Raw genomic sequence first — 21,769 nt, 5'->3', positions numbered from 1 at the left:
ATTTTATAGTCTCCTTAGGGCACTTGAAGCTGCAATTGTCTGACCACTTGTGCTATACATAACAATGCCTCAGCACTGATACAGTATGTATGTCTAAAATCACCATCTCCTATGAATGCCAGACACAGACTGGCTTTTACAGGAGGATTGTAATGACTAGCTCAGGGGTCATCAGCAGACACCCGGCTGGCTGTCATAACAACCGATAGATGCCCTGCGATCATGGGAGTGCGAATGGCAGCGGGGAATGATGCACCCACCTGACATCTTCTGTGAAATGCCTCTGTCATAGATTGATAGTGGGATTTAACATGTTATCAGCCTTGGGCTGAGCATAGCTTCACACACGGCTGTCGTGTGCACACAATCAGGAATTGGCAGCGCTCTGGACGCAGCACATATCCACTGCATGCAAATCACTGTCAGCTGTTGAACGCAGGTGATTCCACATGTCTTCACTGAACCATACAGTTTCACCGCATCCAATACAATGTTTCGGTGAAATTTTTCTTGTGGAGACCAGCGTCTCCGCAAGATAAATAGACATGCTGAGGTCTGAAGAGACGCGCCACATATCAGTCTCTGCGGGTGAGCTGCGGGCATCTCTAGATGCATAGTGGACATGGGATTTCTTGAAATCCCATCCACTATGCTGTAACATGTGGACACTGTGGGTTGAAGGCTGCAGAAGTATGCAGCATCCAACCCGCTGCATAACTGATCATGTGCACGTACCCTCAGAGGCATGGAAAGATGCAGGCTCGCCCACCGGTCATGGAGCTAGCATATGGCATACCAGTATTTCATGTGTCGGTAATAGGGTAAAATATACTCCGGTGTTTCAGAGAAAAGTATACTTGACTGCAATCATGCTGCTCGTGGTTTGTGCACTATAAATAAGATGACAGGTTTCCTTTAACCCTATTTTAAGCACTTATTATACAGGAAGTGTTAGCTAGACTTTATGATTTGGAGGAAAAACTATTCTAAATTCTGTACAATTATTTCAAAGATAGGCACAGGATAGGAAAACTGCAATACATCTGTTACTGCTTTACCCTTGTCAGGTAAGGCCCGGTATACATAGAATAGTTATTGTAAATTCTTGATCATATCATGCTGAAATTCTGCCAAGGAGTGCAATACAATGCTGGTTAATAGCGTTTAGAAAATTCTATTCACTCACAACACAAACAAATCTTGGTGGATTTGAGAGAGGGCTGCACATTTACAAATCTGTTCTGCCGGAGATGAGTTCTCAATTTTTAAAACAAATCCATGGTTAAATCAGAAAATGAATTCACATGTTGGTTTATGGTGGCTTTACTGCAGATATTCAAAGGAATTTCTGATGTGAGACTGCCTCAGTGTGTCCTTCTACAGCAAGCCTTTTGCTTATACTGAGTAAGAAGATAAAACAGAACTACATTGATAAATACATATATGTAGCAAATATCACATCCTGGCACCAATGTTATTTGTGCATGGTAAGCTACGCTAATGGTATATAAAACGTGTTGTATTAGTGAAGTTTACAAATGCTACATCTTGTAATTTTTTGAAAGATCAAGAGAAAAAGGAGTACACAGTGATAAAAAATACTTGTAAATTTTATTAAATAGCAATACAAGATAAAAAAACATATAGTATAGCATAAGTGACACATGCTTCCAGAGACATCCAGACCATAAGAAGAAACCCCCTCAATAAGTGCCAAGGAATTTCCATATCAGTAAATCCATGTCATATAAAGGAATTTCCATATCAAAAAATTCATCTTATATATAGTGGCACCTATCAATAATGAAACCCTTAGTTAAACCCTTAATAAAGTGCATAAATGTGCAAAAAATTGCAAGTAACGCTTAGGCTGGTTTCACATTAGCGCTTTTTAAGCGCACGCACGGCCGGGGGTAGCTCCGCCCCCGAGCCGGCTCTCTGCCTGGCGTGCCCGCCCCTTGCTTGTAGCGCCGCCTCCTAGCGCACAGCGGCCCCTGCGATCGGCGCACCCTATCTTTAGCATAGGGTGCGCAGATCGTGCGCAGGCCGTGCGCTAGTTGCGCTTTGACCTACGCTGCGCACTTTTGACGGTGCGCCGTGCGCGCCAAAATCCGAAAAGTTTGATTTTGGCGCGCACGGCGCACCGTCAAAAGTGCGCAGCGCAGGTCAAAGCGCAACTAGCGCACGGCCTGCACACGATCTGCGCACCCTATGCTAAAGATAGGGTGCGCCGATCGCAGGCGCCGCTGTGCGCTAGGAGGCAGCGCTACAAGCAAGGGGCGGGCACGCCGGGCAGAGAGCCGGCTCGGGGGCGGAGCTACCCCCGGCCGTGCGTGCGCTTAAAAAGCGCTAATGTGAAACCAGCCTCAAAGGGAAAAGGCTTACCAGTAAATGAACAAATAATAGGGGGAACCCCATGCCAGATGTTACCCCGACGCGTGTTTTGCTGACAAACCCACAGCTTTCTGAAGGGGAAAAGCTGCGTGTGTGTCAGCGAAACGTGTGTCAGGGTGACATCTGGCATGGGGTTCCCCCTCTTATTTGTTCATTTACCGGCAAGCCTTTTCCCTTTAAGCGCTACTTGCAATTTTTTGCACATTTATGCACTTTATTAAGTGTTTACCTAAGGGTTTCATTACTGATAGGTGCCACTATATATGAGATAGATTTTTTGATATGGAAATTCCTTTATTTGAGGTGGACTTACTGATATGAAAATTCCTTTGCACTTATTGAGGAGGTTTCTCCTTATGGTCTGGATGTCTCTGGAAGCATGTGTCACTTATGCTATACTATGTGTTTTTTATCTTGTATTGCTATTTAATAAAATTTACAAGTATTTTTTTAGCACTTTGTACTCCTTTTTCTCCTGATTTTTTATGTCTGTTTGGAGCTGGTGTGAGTTGTTGAGGTAGACTGCCACTTGTGGTCTGTCTCTCAAAATTGATTATGCAGCTGGGTTGTCTTGCATCTTGTAATTTTTTGTAGCGGAATATGGACGATCTACAAACATTCAACCTTCACATGCAAAAGTAATTTGGATCTACATAAAAAGGGATATTTCCATTTTCAAAGGGTGGTTTCACATTTACGTTGTCAGAGACACCGCACTACACTCGCTCACAGAGCCAGTGCGCATGCCCTGAGTACAGAAACAGTGCTAAAAGATACATGTGGAGCAGGGCAGCAGAGGTGACAATGCGTGCTTCAAACTATTAGTGTCAGGGTCCAGTCAGCGCCGGAAAGTAAAGAGGCACAGGACCTGCGGACACTGAAGTTAGCAAGCTGGCACAGGACCTATGGTCAGGTGACTGCAAGGGGCGGGGCTTAGCGTCCTGCTTTCAGATATGACAGGACACCATACAACAACTCAGAGTCAGGCAAAACGGAGGTCACAACAGTACGGGCAAATGAGGCACAGGAGGGACAAACAGACGGGTAGTCAGACAAAGCCAAAGGTCATACACAAGAGGGCGACATGGTACCAAGGGGACGAGCAGAGAGAAGTCGGGTCACAAGCAGAGTGTCATACACGAGAGGTAGCGCAGTACAAGAGGGGCAGGCAGAACTTGTAACAGGGACAGAACCGGATCAAAACCAAACAAGCAAGCAAGATATCAGGCACACGTACGCACAAGGTCAACTAACTCAGCCGAGGGCAGGAGTATAACTGACACAGGACCTAGGTCCAGTGAGTATTAAATAGCCGCCCTCTGCCAGAGAGAGGCGGAACAATTAACCCCCAGTCTGATCAGGACGGGCCAAAGTGAAACCCTGTCCTGGATCATGACAGTACCCTCCTCTCAATGGGGGCCACCGGACTCCCAGGTCTCTCAGGGTACTTGGCGTGAAAGGCCCGGACCGACCGATCCACATGGACCGATCGAGCAGGAACCCACGACCGTTCTTCAGGACCGTAGCCTTTCCAATGTACCAGATATTGAAGGGCACGACGGACCAACCTAGAGTCGACGATTCGTTCCACCTCGTACTCTGACTGCCCGTCTACCAAAACCGATGGTGGGGAAGCTGATGATCCCTCCCCACCGGACCTCACAAGTTTCAAAAGGGCCTTATGGAAAACATTTGGGATCCACAGAGATGGCGGGAGCCGCAACCGAAAAGCCACCGGATTAACTGCTTCGGTAATTACATAGGGACCTATAAACCTGGGTCCAAGCTTCGCAGAGGGGACCTTGAGCCATATATTCTTGGTGGACAACCATACCTTATCCCCAATCTGAAACACCGGTCCCGCGGATCGTTTTTTGTCTGCAAAAAAATTAAATTTGTCCTGGGCCTTCGTAATGTTACTCTGGACCTCCCGCCATACCTCCCCCAACCGCTGGACCGTCTCATCCGCCCCAGGACACCCAGAATTCAAACGGGAAAATTCTCCAAAATGAGGATGAAACCCATAATTACAGAAAAAGGGAGATGTATCTGTAGACTGGTTAATGCGGTTGTTAAATGCAAACTCTGCCAACGGTAAAACAGAACACCAATCATCCTGTCGGGCTGAGGTCAAGCAACGCAAAATTTGCTCCAGAGATTGATTGGTCTGCTCGGTCTGCCCATTAGTCTCAGGATGATAAGCAGATGAAAAGGACAGACCAATACCCAACCTCTTGCAAAAAGCCCCCCAAAATCTGGAAACAAATTGCACTCCTCTATCAGACACCACATTCAAGGGTACCCCATGCAACCGCACCACATGCTCAATGAACAATCTGGACAACGTTTCCGCATTAGGTAGAGCTGCCAAAGGTACAAAATGTGCCTGCTTACTAAACCTGTCCACCACAACCCAAACGACGGTATTACCCTTGGAGGGGGGAAGGTTGGTAATGAAATCCATAGAAAAATGAGTCCATGGTCTCTCAGGAATTGGCAGTGGTACCAATTCCCCGCCCGGCCGGTTATGGGGGTTTTTTGCACGGGCACAAACATCACAAGCAGACACACATTCCCCAACATCAGAGGCTAAAGCAAACCACCAGAATACTCTAGCAATGGCCTTCCGGGTAGCTGAGATCCCTGGATGTCCACCCAGAACTGAGTCATGGAACTCCCGGAGGACCCTGAGGCGAAACTGAGCTGGCACGAAAAGCTTATACACCGGCTTAGTCGGAGGAGCCAGAGACTGAGCCTCCCGAATCTCCCGTTCCAACATATTAGAAATATCTGCCACCACCACCCCAGGCTGAAGAATGGAGGATGGAGGTTTCGGGGGGGGACACCGGATCTAGACTGTATGACAAGGCATCCTCTCTGACATTTTTAGATCCTGGCCGAAAAGTGATCGAGAAATTGAACCAGGAAAAACAAAGTGACCATCTAGCCTGTCTGGGAGTCAACCTTTTAGCTGACTCAATGTAAGCTAGGTTTTTGTGGTCCATAATTACTGTTATAGGATGGACAGCCCCCTCCAAAAAATGCCTCCATTCTTCAAAGGCCAACTTTACAGCCAGAAGTTCTCGATTCCCCACATCATAGTTTCTCTCCGCAGGGGAGAACTTCTTTGAGAAAAAGGCACAAGGTCTCAAATTGGTCAAAGTGGCGGGTCCCTGGGACAACACCACCCCCACCCCCACCTCTGATGCGTCTACCTCAACAATAAATGGTTCCGACGGGTCCGGTTGAATAAGAACTGGGGCAGACACGAAACATTTTTTTAAAAACTGAAACACCGCTACCGCTTCGGTTGACCAATTCTTGATATCGGCCCCCTTTTGAGTCATGTCTGTGAGGGGTTTAACCACCTGTGAGAACCCCCTTATAAATTTACGGTAGTAATTGGCAAATCCTAGGAAACGCTGCAGAGCCTTCAAATCACAAGGCTGAACCCACTCGACAATGGCCTGCACCTTCTTAGGATCCATGCGATACCCCTCAGCAGACACAATGAACCCCAGAAAAGAGACAGTTCTCCCGGAGCCTTTGGAGAACTGTCCGAACATGACCAATGTGAGCCTGTTTATCAGGAGAGTAGATCAATATGTCATCCAAATATACCACCAAAAAACGTCCAATGAAATCAGAGAACACATGATTAATGAAATTTTGGAAAACCGCTGGAGCATTGGTCAGACCGAAAGGCATGACCAAGTTTTCAAACAACCCTTCAGTAGTGAGAAAAGCGGTTTTCCACTCATCTCCGTCCCGACTCGGATAAGGTTATGCGCTCCCCATAGATCTAACTTTGAAAACCACTTAGCTCCGGACAACTGATTGTATAAATCAGTAATAAGTGGAAGGGGATACGTATTCCTCACAGTTATCTTATTTAACTCACGAAAATCAAGGCATGGGCGTAAACCACCGTCTTTTTTCTTTACAAAAAGAACCCCGCCGCTACGGGAGAAACAGAAGGGCGAATGTGTCCCTTACGGAGACTCTCGGAAATATATTCTTTCATCGTGGCCCGTTCTGGACCCGAAAGGTTATACAAGCGGGCTTTGGGCAATTTAGCACCTGGAACCAGGTCAACGGCACAATCAAATGGGCGGTGTGGTGGTAAAACCTCAGCCTCTTTTTTGGAGAAAACGTCCGTATGGTCTTTCAGGCACTTCAGAATACCTTCCAGACCCACGGACGACACAGACACCGTAACAAGATATTTTTCAGAACAATATGGACCCCATTTAACAATGTCCTGATATTCCCAATTAATTACAGGATTATGCAATTGTAACCAGGGGAACCCTAACACCAGTCCCGCAGGCAGGTTGTCCATAACAAAACATGAAATATGTTCCTGGTGTAAGGAACTCACTTTAAGGAGAAACTCTTCAGTGCGAAACATAACATTATTCTTAACCAGTGGTGTTTTGTCTATGGCAACAATGTGAATAGGAGTCTCCAACCTAACTGTCCCTAACTTACACCTGGCCACCAAGTCCGAGTCAATAAAGTTCAATGATGAACCGCAATCCACGAAGGCAGAAGTGGATGTAGAGACACTCCCACAACAAAGTTCCACTTGTAGCAACATTTTAGAGAAGGCAGAAAAGGGTACCTGAGAGCCTGGGTGACCTCCATGACAATCACCCGGGCTCAGTCGCTTGTTGGTCAGTGGACCGGAGGGGTAATCCTTTTTCCAATGTCCAGAATTGCCACAGTGAAAACAGCATTTTCCCATGCGCCGTTGTCTCCTTTCATTTTCTTTGAGGTCGATGGTTCCCATCTCCGTGACTTCCAATGTATGACTGGCTCCCCTTCCTTGGGAGAATAACGGTCTCTCAATTTGCACCACTCCCCTTGCCCGAAGCCTGCGATCCATTCAGACGGCCTGTGTCATAGCATCTTCCAGGGAATCAGGCGGAAGGTGGAGAGCCAAGGCATCTTTCAGATGTTCTGACAGGCCTCTACGGAACAAACCCCGGAGGGCGGCATCATTCCAGCAGACCTCAGCAGCCCAGCATCTGAATTCTGAGCAAAACCACTCGGCTGAGTGCTTCCCCTGGCACACACTCATCACCATGTCCTCAGCCATACGCACTCGATCAGGTTCATCATAAATATGCCCCAGGTCTTCAAAAAATGCATCCACATTCATACGCTCAGGGGCCGTGGTCGGAAGGGAGAAAGCCCAAGCTTGGGGGGCTCCCCTTAACAGAGACATAATGACCCCCACTCTCTGACCTTCTTCCCCAGAAGAGTGTGGTCTCAATGAAAAAAAAAGCTTACAGCCCTCCTTGAAAACTCTGAATTTCCAGAAAAGGTATCTGGTAACTTAACCGGAGACTCAGGGGAAACTAATGTAACATCCCGAGCCCCCGATGAGAATACCCCCTGCACAGTGTCAGCGATCAGCTGCTGAGACTGAGCTAGGACTCATTGTTCTCCAAGGTGTTTCTGAGACATCTGAGTCAGGTGCCTCACCTGCTCAGAAAGAGCGTGCATAGGATCCATCTCATACACAGGAGAATGGGAGCAGAGAAAAAAATGGTATAGGTCAGTTACAATGTCAGAGACACCACACTACACTCGCTCACAGAGCCAGTGCGTGTGTCCTGAGTACAGAAACAGTGCTAAAAGATACCTGTGGAGCAGGGCAGCAGAGGTGACAATGTGTGCTTCAAACTATTAGTGTTAGGGTCCAGTCAGCGCCAGAAAGTAAAGAGGCACAGGACCTGCGGACACTGAAGTTAGCAAGCTGGCACAGGACCTATGGTCAGGTGACTGCAAGGGGCGGGGCTTAGCATCCTGCTTTCAGATATGACAGGACACCATACAACAACTCAGAGTCAGGCAAAATGGAGGTCACAACAGTACGGGCAAACGAGGCACAGAAGAGACAAACAGACGGGTAGTCAGACAAAGCCAAAGGTCATATACAAGAGGGCGACATGGTACCAAGGGGACGAGCAGAGAGAAGTCGTGTTACAAGCAGAGAGTCATACACAAGAGGTAGCGCAGTACAAGAGGGGCAGGCAGAACTCATAACAGGGACAGAACTGGATCAAAACTAAACAAGCAAGCAAGATATCAGGCACCAGGCACACGTACGCACAAGGTCAACTAACTCAGCCGAGGGCAGGAGTATAACTGACACCGGACCTAGGTCCAGTGAGCATTAAATAGCCGCCCTCTGCCAGAGAGAGGAGGAACAATTAACCCCCAGTCTGATCAGGATGGGCCAAAACGAAACCCCGTCCTGGATTATGACATGCGTTTCCAACAGCAGCGTCGGCCTTCACACGGCCGCCGCTAAGCCCCACCCCCTGCTGTGCCTCCTCCGGTAGCTCCACCTAGGGGCGCATGACGCTGCATGCGACCTGAGTCCCCTATCTTTAGCACTGTGGACGCAGGCCGTGCGCAGGTATGCGCTTGGCGGTGCATGCGCCCTTTTGACGATGTTCCGACCGGCGCCAAACGCAACCTGTTGCAATTTGGTGTGCTCGGCGCACTGTCAAAAGGACGCATGCACCGCCAAACGCATACCTGCGCACGGCCTGCGTCCACAGTGCTAAAGATAGGGGACGCAGGTCGCATGCAGCGTCATGCGCCGCTAGGCAGAGCTACCGGAGGAGGCGTGGCTGGGGGCGGGGCTTAGCGGCGGCCGTGGGCAGGCCGATGCTGCAGTTGGAAACGCAAATGTGAAACCACCCTTAAATGGATCTGGTTGGGTTTACAGCTGAAAAAGCAAGTGACTTTCTAATTTATACTTACTTTTAAATTTACATGTGTTCCCTGTCTCTCATATTTGCAATGGATATAAAAATTCTAAACATGCCAGGTTTTTATCATATAGAAAAATTTATACCAAAAAGAATAATTTAAGAACTTTTTACACCTTTAATGTCACCTATTAGCTGTACAATTCAATTGAAAAACGCGCACTAAAATCTTTTCAAGTGGAGAAATAAAAAGGAAAAACTAAAATAATGTGGTTTCATAAACTGCAAACTGTTGGTCCTGTAAAATCAGTATAGATATTCCACAGATGGCATGAGAAATTCTTCTGTTGTCCTGAATGATAGGTTTAAAATCAAACAATGTATGTATGTAAAGGTGGGCACCACAACATGTAGCACATAAATGATAGCTGGGTGCAGCACAGTGCCGAAAATACCAAGAGAAAAACAGGAAAAAGAAGCACAGAATGGAGCGCACTCACAGCTGAATAACAATATGCAAAAAGACTTTTATTGTTCATACAATGCCAAGAAAACCAAGTGCACAATAAAAACAGTTTAAAAACACCAATGAAAACAATGTGGGCAAGTGGATGTGAGCATACACATACATGCAAACTATACATGATATAGCAATCACATATATTCAAATAGCATAAATTTGCAGCAATGCTCTTTTTCTCCCAGTGGATAAAAGATAACAATTAGAGTTGAGCGAAACGGGTCAAAAAAATTCAAAAGTCGCCGACTTTCGCCAAAGTCGGGTTTCATGAAACGAAGCCCGACCTTAGCGTGAGGTCGGCCACGAGGTCGGCGACTTTAGCTCCAAAGTCGCGTTTCAAAAGATGCTTTAGCGCCCTTCTTCAGCCAATCAGGAAGAAGTGGGCAACGTGATGACAAAGGCAGCGGTCACCACCATCTTGGAGAAGGGCATGCAAGTGATTGGCTTGTTTTGTGTGGCATCACAGGGGGTATAAAAGGGCGGGGACGCCGACCGCCATGTTACTCATGCTGATCTCAGAATAGGGAGAGCTGCTGCAGCTGCTGATTCTGTAGGGAGAGCGTTAGGAAGGCAAAAAGAAAAAAAAACTGCTTCTGCTGCTAGCGCTTTTCACTGTAGTTACTGTGCAGTGAAAGGTGAAGATTTTTGCTTTTGTGCAGCAGCGCTGGTGGTGATTAGCCTGCCTTTTAAGGCTAGCTGCATTGCTGTGTGCACACTGGTGTTCAAACTGCTTTTTTAAAAGCAGTGTTGTTTTGTCCTGGTGAGGTAGTGAGCATTCATTTTTTCACACACTGTACAGCGGTGTACGCTCCTCACACAGTACCGTGTAACGGCTGTTATCACTGCCAAATTGAAGCTATCTAAGTGTGTGACGCTGTAAGGAAAGCCGAGGAGTTTGTCCATTCTTACAGACCTACACCTTATAGTTTTGTCCGTTTTTCAAACAGTTTAGTATATTTGCTGTTTGATTACATTCAAAACTAGAGAGAGACAGCGTGTGTCAGTCCGTATACAAAAACACGGAGCTTGACAATTTTACATACACCGTAGAGCGGTGTACGTGCACGCTCCTCTCTCAGTACGGTGTAACGGCTGTTATCACTGCCAAATTGAAACTATCTAAGTGTGTGACTCTGTAAGGAAAAGCCGAGGAGTTTGTCTGTTCTTACAGACCTACACCTTATAGCTTTGTCCATTTTTCAAACAGTTTAGTATATTTGCTGTTTGATTACATTCAAAACTAGAGAGAGACAGCATGTGTCAGTCCGTATTCAAAAACACGGAGCTTGACAATTTTACAAACACCGTACAGCGGTGTACGTTCACGTTCCTCTCTCAGTACCATGTAAAGGCTGTTATCACGGCCAAATTGAATCTATCTAAGTGTGTGACTCTGTAAGGAAAAGCCGAGGAGTTTGTCCGTTCTTACAGACCTACACTCTATGGAGATTCCAATTCTGCCCAATTCTATATACACCTTGTAGTTTGTCATACACTAGGCAATTTCTGCCGGTCACATTGCGGTGTTATAGACACAGGGCCTGACAGAATCCAACTGTGTCCTGAATTATCCACAGTCATCTATCCACCTTTCTTACAACATCCAGAATCTGCCTGTCACATTGCGGTGTAAAATAAACAGGGCCTGACAGAATCCTACTGTGTCCTGAAGTCTACAGAGATTCCAATTCTCCACAGTCCTCTATCCACCTTTACTACACCATCCAGAATCTGCCTGTCACATTGCAGTGTAAAATAAACAGGGCCTGACAGAATCCAACTGTGTCCTGAAGTCGACAGAGATTCCAATTCTCCCCACTACTATATACACCTTGTACCTTGTTTTACAGTACCATATAGTTGGTGGTTTTTTGGGTACATTTTCCCCAAAAATGAGAAAGTGTGGTGGAAGAGTCTGTGGAAGTGGGCGGGGGTTGGCAGCTGGTAATGATGGTGTTGGCGTTGGTGGTGGATCTGCTGGTAGTGGCAAAAGCAAACTAGCACCTAATGCAGGAGGTGTTGAGCCTGTGTCATCGTCTGGCTCCACAAGGCCTCGAAGGCTCCCTTTTTTGGGAGTAGGTAAACCGCTTTTAAAGCCGGAGCTTCAAGAACAAGTTTTGGCTTACATTGCTGACTCAGCCTCCAGCTCTATCGCCTCCTCTTCTGAAGTTTTAAAAAATAAAAGCACTGAGTCATCATTGGAGGCTCATGTTCATGAACCACACCTTTCCTTGTGTCCTTCACTCCAACCAAAATTGAAGGATGCGGCAGGCCACACTACAGATTACTCCATGGAGCTGTTTTCACATACCATGCCTGGGTTATCAAGTCAAATCGTGAATTACCCAGGCAAAGATGAATCTGACATGGAGTGCACTGATGCACAGCCACTGATTGATGTTTCTGCTGGTACATTCACTCAGAGCACTACATTGTCCTCGCAGTGTACTGAGCCAGAATCTGACCCAGATGAAACTCAGGTGCCCCTTCCCGCATACTATGCCACCATACACGGTGACACAGAGGAAGGTGCACATGACATTGAAGAGGAGGTGATGGATGACCCAGTTGTTGACCCAGATTGGCATCCATTGGGGGTAGAGGGTGCCGCTGCCAATAGATCAGAAGAGGAGGAGGAGCATCCGCAGCGGGCATCAACATTGCAACAGCTGTTATCTGGCAGGCCTGGAGCAGTCCAAAAACGGGTTACAAAAACCAAAAGAGTTGCAAGACAGCTTGGCCAGATGGTCAAAATAGCACAGAGTGCAAGGCCTCAAAATGTCTTCCATAGTAGGAAGAGTGCAGTGTGGCAATTTTTTGAACAAAATCCTAATGATCAGGCAAAGATTATCTGTAAGAAGTGCGCAAAGACCTTTAGCCGAGGGAAAAATCTGAGAAATTTGAATACCAGTTGCATGCTAAGACATTTAACCACCATGCACTTGCAAGCGTGGACGGGCTACCAAAACTCACGTACCATATGTGCTACTGCTCCCAAACAAGGTAGTCAGCAATGCTACATTGTTTCCCCCACTGTAAGTCCACGGGTTAGCACATCACCAGCAGCAAATGTTGAATTGTCGTCGCAAGGGCAAATCAGTCAGGGAATCACACTGTTATTGCAACGAAAGACTGAATCTATGCCATCAGAAAGAACACCAACTCCATCACCATCATCAACTCTCTCTCAGTCCGCCATGTCCACCGCTAGTTCCACCATATGCAGCTCTCAAGTCCAGCTCACCCTACCAGAGACTATGAGTAGGACAAGAAAGTACTCATCCTCTCATCCGCGTACACTGTGTTTGAACGCCCAAATTGCCAAACTAATCTCGTTAGAGATGACGCCCTATCAGTTGGTTGAAAGCGCAGCTTTCCGCGAACTCATGGCCTACGCAGTACCATGCTATGACCTACCCAGTCGCCACTTCTTTTCTCGCAAAGCCATCCCAGCCCTCCACCTTCATGTGAAAGACCGCATTGTCCATGCACTCAAGCAATTTGTGAGTGGAAAGGTGCACCTCACAACTGATGCATGGTCCAGTAGGCATGGCCAGGGCCGTTACGTGTCCATCACTGCGCACTGGGTTAATGTGGTGGATGCAGGGTCCACAGGGGACAGCTGTGATGGCACAGTGCTGCCTAGCCCACGGTATAGGAAACAGTTGGCTGTAGGCGTTTGACCCTTCTCCGCCTCCTCCAGAAGCGAAAGCTCGTCCACAGAGTGCAGTCGCACGAGCACTGCATCTGCAGCTGACAGTGGTGCACACGATGTGTCCCACTATCGATCAGCTAGTGGAAAGCGTCAGCAGGCTGTGTTGCAGATGATGTGTTTGGGCGACAGACACACGGCGGAGGTACTGGCCTACTACTTTCAGCGACAAACTGAGTCATGGCTGGGCAGTCTACATCTTGAGGCAGGCAAGGTAGTTAGTGATAATGGCCAGAATTTTGTGGCAGTCATAGCCCTTTCAAAACTCCGACACATACCTTGCCTGACTCACACCTTGAACCTGGTGGTGCAGTGCTTCCTCAATAATTATCCGGCGTTAACAGGGCTGTTCCAGAAGGTCCGAAGACTGTGCTCGCACATCGGCGCGCTCGCCCATACACTCCAGTCGTATGCAGAAGCTGTAGCGATTGCTCCACCTTCCCAAGCACCGCCTAATTATCGACGTTGCAACAAGGTGGAACTCCACTCTACACATGGTTGAGCGGCTGTGCGAACAGAGGCAGGCCGTAATGCATTTGTGGGAGGATACATGGGCAGGCACTTTGAGGGCAGACATGGAGTTGACAAGTGTGCAGTGGTCGAAGCTGAAAGACCTCTGTAAAGTCCTTCAATGTTTTGAGGAATGCACACGGCTGGTAAGCGCAGACGACGCCATCATGAGCATGAGCATTCCACTTATGCGTCTGCTCATGCAAACTTTGGAGCACATCAAGGAGCAGGCGTCTGCAGCCGAGGATGATGAGGAAGAGGAGGAGGGAAGCCTTTCTGACAGTCAGCCATTGTCTGTTCAGGGAACTGTCCTGGATGAGGTGGAGGAAAAAGAGGAGGAGGAGGATGATTATGGGGATGATTATTTAGGGGAGGAGGATGCTTCTCGTGGGGCAAGAGAAAATGTTGGCATGGCAAGGTCTGCTACTGGGTTTGTGCATGACTGGAGGGATGTGGATTTGCCTGAAAGTGCTCCTCCACCCAGCACTCGCAGTGCATCATTGACACCAGGAACATTGGCCCACATGTCAGATTATGCTTTGCAGATCCTAAAAAGGGACCCCCGCATTGCCAAAATGATGAACGATGATGACTACTGGTTGGCCAGCATCCTGGATCCACGCTATAAAGGCAAATTCCAAAATATCATGCCACAGGAGAACCTTGACCTAATATTTGCTAAAAAACAAGCAACTCTGGTAAACCGGTTGGTTGAGGCATTCCCAGCACACAGCGGCGGTGATGGTTGTCACACGAGCCGTAGGGGCCGGGGGCAACTTGGAAGAGGTGTTGGTGGTGCACACATCAGAAGTGGCGTTGGAGACAGGGGTTTCATGAACATGTTGTGGACTGATTTTTCAAGTCCCGCTCACACGACTGGTAATACTGCATCAATTGAAAGTGACAGGAGACAGCACTTGTTAACTATGGTTACAAAATACTTTTCCTCCCATGTCGATGTTCTCCCTCACAGGTCATTCCCATTTGACTATTGGGCAGCTAAACTGGACACCTGGCCTGAATTGGCACAATATGCCTTACAGGAGCTTGCTTGCCCAGCTGCAAGTGTCCTATCGGAAAGAGTCTTCAGTGCTGCTGGATCAATCCTGACAGAAAAAAGGACCCGTCTGTCGACCCAAAATGTGGATGATCTAACCTTCATTAAAATGAACCATGCAGGGGTTTCCAAAGATTTTGTCACACTTTACCCTGATGACACATAGGTTGACAGAAAAATGGCTTTCTTTGGTCCGCCTCTTCCTGGGACTTGACCAATTTCGCCTTTAGCAGCAGGTGAATGTCCCACATCAACATATGCCATTTTGTAAACCTCCCTAAATGGGTTGCCTCCTGCCCCCATGGCCGGGGTCACCACCTAGCGCATGCAGCCGTGCGAGTGCCGTTGCCCTGGACAGGTGGGTGGGCAGACTCTTGGGCACTGGCACAGGGTCCCTCATAGTGCAATCAAGTGTCTCTGATGGTGGGGGTGCACACCCGCCATCAGACACACCGCCATACTATGAGGAGCCCAGTGCCAGTACCGATGCCCACAAGTGGGCCCCCCTTGCTTGGGCAGGGCCCCAGAATTTGCAATGTTTACCTCTCCCTGCTCCTTCGCTCTGTAGTCTGGGCTGTCAAATCCTTCACTGGGACTGCCACTACAAATTTGGTGAACTGATAGAAGATGTTGGTTAAGACGTAGCTATGCCCTGTCCCGCTGGCCGGGCTCTAGCTTCAGATGATCAATGGCTTCTATTTCTTATGGACGTCGACTCACAATGAGATACAGTGATGGTTTCGCATCAGCTTTCACAGTTTTCCTACCCACAGACGTGTGACATTCCAGCGCACATTTTTAAATGTGCCCTCTCATGCCAATCCAAATAGAATCGCCTACGGCCTGTGGCTTCTGTCTTTTGCACTCCAAAGTTACTTGACAGAGCATGATAGGCAGTGAGCACCATGTTTACATCTCTCCCTGTGATCAAAATTATATGGATATGAGTAATGGCGATGGGATCAACGGTACTGTGATACAGCAACACTTTCTTCACAAAGAAAGGTTTTCGCTGTCTCCACACACTAATTAATTGAGGGTCTGCATCGCCTCTGAGAATTGTGACGGAAGATTATCCCGTGAATAGGAATTCCTAGATTTCTGCAATCACTAGAATTTATGTCAGTAATTGTATGCATCTCATTTCCTATTGCGGAGAGTCTGGACTGTCTTACTGAGACAGAAATATATATGAAGATTTAAAAATACCACCAAAAGTGTATACTGGTGTACGCTTCAAATATATTTCCTTTTTTCTACTTTTTAGATTGTTGTCTAATCCATACTGAGAACATGGAGATTTTAAATATTTAAACTATGCTACATATACCTGCTATCCAGTGATAATATACCCTTTCTCAACTTTGTACAAGCTGGTCAAATCCATACTGAGCCTGAGACCATCTGAGCCTGCCTCCTGATCTATAGACATAGGTTTTTAATGTATAAACTATGCTATACATACCTGTAATTCGGTGATACGTTACCCTTTCTCACCTTTGTCCCATCACGTCTAATCCATACTGGGCCTGAGACCATCTGAGCCTGCCTCCTGTTATATAGACATAGGTTTTTAATGTATAAACTATGCTATACATACATGTTATCCAGTGATACGGTACCCTTTCTCACCTTTGTCCAATCACGTCTAATCCATACTGGGCCTGAGACCGTCTGAGCCTGCCTCCTGTTATATAGACCTACGTTTTTAATGTGTAAACTATGCTATACATACCTGTTATCCAGTGATACGGTACCCTTTCTCACCTTTGTCCAATCACGTCTAATCCATACTGGGCCTGAGACCGTTTGAGCCTGCCTCCTGATATATAGACATAGGTTTTTAATGTGTAAACTATGCTACATATAAACGTGTTACCCGGTGAAACTGTACCCTTTATCAACTTTCTAGAATCTTGTCGAATCCATACTGGGCCTGAGAACGGCTTCCGAGCTGTTAAGCAAGCTACAGCAACTGTGGTTTGGACACGTAATTTTTTTCATTTTTTCAGGAATGCCGGTTAGGCCTAATTCAGGAATGCCTTGATAGACCATGATAGTGCCAGAGCCTCGCATATCCCTCTAGTAAGCTTGACGCATACCGCGGGGGCATGTCGGAGTCTCGTTCGTTAACGGAATAAAGCTGACAAATTGCTAGCACAGCTACAAACGGACATACCACACCACACACACAATCGACAAAGCTTTCAATATGTGCATCTTTTGTTGAGGTGGCAAGGTTGTGGTTTCCCGGATGGAGTCCAATTAAGCCGCAGGCTCCACTCCTGGTGGTGCCCTTTTGGACATTCCTTTAAGGTTCAGCTTTGCAATCATACTGCCATCGGAAAGCAAACACTTTGCCTTCATGGACGCTGTTTGGAGGTTCGTAGGAATAACGCCGCCCGATCGCCAGTTGGCATAATTTATTGGTGGGAAGTCTGACGGTATATGATCGTGTTCGATTTCAGAATTTTTTTTTTTTGGTTGGTATTTTATATTTTTATTCCAGCCTTTCTTGACTTCATAAGGGAATGACAAGCCTATATCTGTGTCTCCTCCATCTCCTCTTTTTACTCCTCCACCTCTTTTCTAAATGTAGTTGCCCTTTTCCATATGTAATTTTTGTCTTCTGAGCATTTTCTCTGCTTTGGGACACCTTTTAAGGTGTTTTGTAGTTGTTTCCTATGTGTTTGTATGTGTTTGTGTTTGCCTGCCATTGTTTTCAATGGGGTTCGACGAACATTTGACGAACTTGCCTCCTGTGTGACGAACCAAAACACTAGCGTGGTTGCTCAACACTACTCCTGATATATAGACGTACATTGTTAATGTTTAAACTATGCTATATATACCTGCTATCTGATGATACTGTGCACTTTGTCTACTTTTTATATTCTTGTCTAATCCATACTGAGCCTGTGAGCGTCTCTGTGTGACTGATGGAATATATATGGAGATTGACAATTATCCTTTGACTGAATAGATCTGCACATTTCTGATACAGTGCCATATATCTGATGTTATTTTGTGTCTATTTTGTGCAAAATTTTGAAGTTTGGTGGAAGAGGCCGCGGACGTGGGCACGGGGGGGCAGCTGGTGATGAAGGTGGTGGTGCATCTGCTGGTAGTGGCAAAAGCACAATAGCAGCTAAGGCAGGAGGTATTGAGCCTGCGTCATTCCGGAAGCCTGTAATGATACCTTTTCTGGGAGTAGGTTAACCGCTTTTAAAGGTGGAGCATGAGGAACTGGTTTTGGCTTACATTGCCGAAACAGACTCCATCAAATATGCCCGCCTCTTCTGAAGTTTCAAAAAATGCAAGCACTGAGTGGTCAAGTGCTGGCTCCTGGTCAGGAAGAACCCCTTTCCTTGTGTCCAGCACCCCCACCCAAACTGAATGAGACAGCAGGCCACACTTCACATTAGTCCATGTAGCTCTTTCTATCATACCATGCCTGGGTTATAAAGTCAAATCGTGAATTCCCCAGTCCAAGATGAATCTGACATGGAGTGTGGGTGGCCAGCCAGGGCAGTGGGGTTAATTGGTACCGGGCCATTGTCTCAAAGGGATGTGTCACGGTGGTGGTGACCCATTCCGTGGCCCTGGGCGTCCATGGAAAGGGGTGAATTACGTTTATAGGTGAATGATACGTGACGCCACCTCTGGTTTCTGATTAGATTGACCAGCGCTGCAGTGGCACTTCTGTGGGACAGATGTTGTGGTGCAGCTAAGATGTAGAAGAGCTGCACAGGTAGGGCCGTAGTCGCAGGGCAGATGAAAGAGTTGGGAGATGGTGTGCAGTGCAGGATTTAGCTGAGCCGTGCGCCAGGCGCAGGAGAAAGATGACAGACACAGTCGTGCAGTTCCTTTACCTGTACTTGGTAGGTGTTGTCCAGGACCAAGAGTACAGATGGAGAAGGAGTTGGTCAGCCTGGAAGCCAATTTGGATTTCTCTCTCTGCAGATAGGTAGTGTGGCCTCTGTTCTAGCGCTTATCTGAGGTACTCGCAGTGCTGAGTTCAATTAAGTTCCCCCTGTTGACTCTCTTTTGCAACTTTCTCGTATGTGTTGTAAGTTCATTTTTTCCTTCACTATTGAGGTCTGATGAACTCCCTCCTCTGGTGAAGGAAGGTAGTGAGGCTGATTATCAGACACCTGGGCAGCTAGATGATGACTGGGTGGATGGAATTGAGGACTGGATATAAGGCTGCCGACGCCCTTCTTCCTGGCTGGTGATTTTCCTGCTGGATTCTTGGAGACCAGTCTGATTCCTGCATCTCAAAGCTAAGTTTTTCTGCTCTGCTTTGTACTCTTCAGTTTGTTTTTGTTTTGCCTTGCTTTTTGGGAGTTCTGCCATCCCCGGCCGGGGGTGAGCTGAATTCCATTTTTGTCTCTGATCTGTTGATCTTTTGCTCTGTCTTCAGAATATACCTGAGTGCTGCTATAGTCTTTTGAAGCCTAGCGACTTCAGGGCCTGTTTTTCCTATCAGTCGGTTGGCTCATTTTTATAGGGTTTTTGCGGATGGCAGACAGCAGCTTTCCTATCCTGTCCTATGTAGTTAGCTTGGGCCCCATCATTTGCTCAACCTATCTTTCTATCTGTGTTAGTGTTTTCATCTTGCTTCACCGTCATTATATGTTGGGGGTTGCCTATTGCTTTGGGGTCTGCTCTGGGGCAGTTTAGTTTTTCCCCTTTCTGTCTTTACGCTATATAGTTCTCCGGCTGTGATCGAGGGGTCTAGGGCATGTATGTCAAGGGATCGAAATGCCTTTTTGGGGTACAGAGGATTTCATTTTTGGGATTTATTTTGTCTCCGTCAACTATTGAAATGGACCCGGCCAAGGTACAGGCCATTTATGATTGGGTTCAGCCCACTTCTTTGAAGGCCCTCCATAAGTTTTTGGGTTTTGCTAATTTTTATCGGAAATTTATAGCTAATTTTTCTGGTATTGCCAAGCCATTGACGGATTTGACTAGGAAGGGTGCTGATGTGCTGAATTGGTCTCCGGAGGCCGTTTCTTCCTTTCAGGAGCTGAAGCGAAGATTCACTTCTGCTCCGGTTTTGCGGCAACCTGATGTCTCACTCCCGTTTCAGGTGGAGGTGGACGCTTCTCAGATTGGTGCAGGAGCGGTGTTGTCCCAAAAAGATCCTGTGACATCTAAAATGAATCCTTGTGCTTTCTTTTCCCGAAAGTTCTCTCCATCTGAACGTAACTATGGTGTGGGGAATCGGGAACTGTTGGCCATGAAATGGGCATTTGAGTAGTGGAGACATTGGTTGGAGGGAGCCAAACACCAAGTTGTGGTCCTTACTGACCACAAGAATTTGATTTACCTGGAGTCGGCCAAGCGCTTGAATCCTAGACAGGCTAGGTGGGCCTTGTTTTTCACACGTTTTGATTTTGTGGTCTCTTTTCTTCCGGGCACTAAGAATGTCCAGGCAGACGCCCTCTCTAGGAGTTTCCTTGCTGATTCTCCTGTGGTGACTAAGCCTGCTACCATCTTAGGCGAGGGGGTAGTTCTTTCTGCCATCTCGCCCGATTTGAGACATGCTCTGGAAGAGTTTCAGGAGGACAATCCTGAGCGTTGTCCCAGTGGAAAGTTGTATGTTCCTGACCAGTGGAGGAAGAGAGTGATGTCTGAAGTTCATTGTTCTGCATTGGCTGGTCATCCAGGTATTTTTGGTACTAGAGATCTGGTGAGTCAGTCTTCTTGGTGGCCCGCCTTGTCTCATGATGTCAGGAATTTTGTGCAGTCCTGTGGGACTTGCTCCCGGTCTAAACCTTGTTCTCGCTCTAGTGGCTTGTTGATGCCTTTGCCGGTGCCCAGGAGGCCATGGACCCATATTTCAATGGATTTTATCTCTGATATGCCTGTCTCTCAGAGAATGACTGTTATTTGGGTGATTTGTGATATATTCTCTAAGATGGTCCATCTTGTACCACTCCCTAAGTTGCCATCTTCTTCTGAGTTGGTGCCCTTGTTTTTGCAACAGGTGGTTCGCTTGCACGGGATTCCTGAGAACATTGTATCTGACAGAGGAGTTCAGTTTGTGTCTAGATTTTGGAGGACTTTCTGTTCCAAGCTGGGAATTCAGTTGTCCTTCTCCTCTGCATTTCACCCTCAGACCAATGGGCAGACGGAGAGAACAAACCAGACTTTGGAGTCGTATTTGAGATGTTTTATTTCTGCCGATCAGGATGATTGGGTTTCATTTTTGATCTTGGCCGAATTTGCTTTAAATAATAGAGCTAGTTCTGCCACTTTGATGTCACCTTTTTTTTGTAACTTTGGTTTTCACCCTCGATTTTCTTCAGGGCAGGTGGAGCCTTCTGCCTGCCCAGGTGTTGACACTGTGGTGGAGAGAATGCACCAGATCTGGGACCAAGTTGTGGATAAGTTGTCTCTCTCCCAGGAAAAGGCCCAGCGGTTTTCCAACCGGCGTAGGACCGTTGGTCCCCAGTTTAAGGTGGGTGATCTGGTTGGGTTGTCATCAAAAAATATCGCTATGAAGGTGGCTTCTCCTAAGTTTAAGCCTAGATTTATTGGACCTTACAAGATTTTGGAGATTATTAATCCGGTCTCTTTTCGGTTGGCTCTTCCTGTCACATTTAAAATTCATAATGTGTTTCATAAGTCCTTGTTGAAGAGGTTTGTTGAACCAGTAGTTCCTGTGGCAGCACCTCCTGACCCTATATTGGTTGAAGGTAACATGGAATATGAGGTAGAGAAGATACTGGATTCCCGTCTGGCTAGACGGAGACTCCAGTATTTGGTTAAGTGGAAGGGTTATGGTCAGGAGGATAATTCCTGGGTCTCTGCCTCTGATATTCATGCCGAAAGATTGA

This window comes from Dendrobates tinctorius, unplaced genomic scaffold (genome assembly GCF_039654945.1).
Source record: "Dendrobates tinctorius isolate UK_male_01 unplaced genomic scaffold, ASM3965494v1 ptg000097l, whole genome shotgun sequence".
Classification (NCBI taxonomy): domain Eukaryota; kingdom Metazoa; phylum Chordata; class Amphibia; order Anura; family Dendrobatidae; genus Dendrobates; species Dendrobates tinctorius.
The sequence above is the reverse complement of the archived record's forward strand: the minus strand, read 5'-3'. Positions refer to the sequence as shown.